Genomic DNA, 2,779 nt, shown 5'->3' with positions numbered 1-2,779 from the left:
CGAAGAAAGACTTGAGCCAAAGGCTGGTTGAAGGCTTGGTGCCACATGTACTTGCTATGGATAATTTCCTTCTTGTGGGTGATTTTAACTATCAATCTGAATTGGTCTCTGATATGGAGATCTCAGGTTTGCTTATTGACCTTGAGATGTTAGGGCTACATCAGAAAGTTGCTGGAAACGCTCAATATATTAATATTGCCCTTGCTGACTTTCAGAACTCCTTTTCTCTGGTGTTAGACATAGTTGCCCCCCTTAAACATGTCTTCCCTTACTCTGCGAGACACCACAGTTCTTGGTATTCTGAGGAATTGAAAACTGAAAAATAGATCTGTAGAAAACTGGAGAGAGTATGGCGTGTCACAAAATCTACTACTAATAAAAAACATGCAACCTTGCATTAGGGAAATATACGAAGATTAGAGATGCGACAAGATTATATACAATTAACAGGATCGATGATGCTGGCAATTCTGTTAAAGAATTGTGTAAAGTATTAAATTAATTGAATTTACAAAGTCTTATGCCTGCACATCCATTATTCCTGCTTCTCACTCTCTATGTGATGCTCTTGCAGGTCACTTTGAGAGGAAAATTATCAAAATTGATCAAAACCTTTTCAACTTTTCATCACTATTGATTCTTCTTCCCAATCATAACTTGCCATCACAAACTCCCAGGGCTTTGCTTGGGGAGTTTGAGCCTACTACTCAAGAGCAAGTGTCTGGAGTGCTGAGTAAAGTTAAATCAGGGTCCCTTTATGACCTTTGCTCCCCGTATGTCATGGTGAACCTAGCAATCTTACTTCTGCCCTTTATTGCATCTCTGTTCAACCTGCCTTTGGAATGGGAAGTGGCGCAAGTTACTCCTATGCTAAAAAAAGCCCAATGCTGATCCTAATGAGCTTGCCAACTATCTGCCTATCTTGCTTCTTCCCTTCCTAGGTAAGATTTTGGAGGCTCTTGTGAATAAACAACTCTCCTCTTGCCATGTTTTATTGGATCCCACACAATCAGGCTTTAGGGCATTTTTCAGCACAGAAATGGCTCTTGTGGCATCTCGAGATGGCAGGCTATCTCTAGATGCTGACTTGCCAACGATGCTAGTGTGGCTCGACCTATGAGCTGCTTTTGACACCGTCTCTTATTCCATCTTGGGCCATAGACTATGAGATAGGTATTAATGGGAAAGCTCTGTATTGGCTGAAAGACTTCTTGGATAATAGAACCGTGATGGTTTGTCTTGACTCGTTCAAATGTCGGACTATGACTCTGGACAAGGGGGTCCCTCTGGCCTCCTCATTAATCCCTTTTTTAACATCTATGTTGCTCCCTTGGTCCCATTAGTAACATTTTGTGGCTTTGACATAATTCCCAATGCAGACGATACGCAATTAGTCATTTCATTTGGACACAATCCAGAAAAATCCAAAAGTAGGTTTACTGGCTGCATGAGGAAAGTTGCCACCTCAATGACCTCAAACTGTCTACAGCTCAATGCAGCCAAGACTGAGAGTTTGCTGTTTGGCAGGTCCCAGACATATTGGTCAGACAACTGGGATTTGCCCTCATCCCAGGAGGGCAGTTAAAATTCTTGGCATCCTGGTTGATGAGAATCTCTCTATGAGAGAACAGACTATGTCAATATGTGGTGCCTGTTTTGGTATTATGGTATCCTCAAAAAGTGTTCCAGTGGTTCCCATTACAATCAAGAAGAACTCTCATTCAAACTCTTATAGTGAGTTACCGTGACTACGTGAATGCCTGGTTAATAGCTGCTAATGAGTCACTTCTCTCTAAATTGCAAGTTGTTCAAAATACTGCTACACGTTTGGTTTGTAAGTTTCCTTCTGGTTCTCCTTCGGTGCCCACATTGAAAACTCTTCTCTGGCTTCCAGTGGGAAAATTGTCCCTGTTAGAAATGGGGTCTCTAGTTGGCAGTCAGTTCACACCCTGTCCAAGTAGGGACTCTCACTCTACTCAGGGTAAGAAAGATACACAGCTCAGATAACCCCTGCTCACCCCCTTGGTAGCTTGGCACAAGCAGTCAGGCTTATCTCAGAGGCAATGTGTAAGATGTTTGTACCAACATACAGTGAAAACACCACAAAAGGACTCCACAACAGTTTAGAAAAATAACCAATATTTATCTAAATTAAACAAGACCAAAACAACCAAAATCCAACATACACAAGCAAAGATACAAATTGTTAAAGTAAAAAGAGTCTTAATCTATAGAAATCAATGGACGTTGTTTTAGCACAAAGTATCTGGTATGCATCATAAATAAAGCCACATGGGTGAGTGTGCATCAGAAAAGCAAGCAATGTGTTGATTCCTTACTCGCAAGTGAGGCTGTGCGTCGATTCTTTACTCGCACCGGAGGCCGTGCGTCGATTCTTTACTCGCAAGGGAGGCCGTGCGTTGATTTCAGGTGTGCATCCTCACATCCATGCAGTGATGTTGAAGATTTTGACGCCCAGGATCCGTGCGTGGAAATTTTCGACGCGCTGTGCAAAGAGTCCGTGTTGAGAACAGGTGCTGCATTATTTCTCCAGCAGTGAGGCAGGTGCTGCGTTGAATTTTCAGCTGTGGAACGGGTGGTGCATTGATTTTTCTGACGCGCACACAACGGTGCGTGGTTTTTCGCCTCAGGTTACCAGCTTTCACTTCTAAGGGCCCAGGGACTCTGGATTTGGCACCACTTAGCAAGTCAGGACTCTCAGCAGAAGAGCCCAAGCACTGGCAGATGAAGTCTTTGATGTTCCTGAGACTTCAGAACA

Source organism: Pleurodeles waltl, chromosome 5, assembly GCF_031143425.1.
Source record: "Pleurodeles waltl isolate 20211129_DDA chromosome 5, aPleWal1.hap1.20221129, whole genome shotgun sequence".
Classification (NCBI taxonomy): Eukaryota; Metazoa; Chordata; class Amphibia; order Caudata; family Salamandridae; genus Pleurodeles; species Pleurodeles waltl.
This window is presented reverse-complemented; position numbering follows the sequence as displayed.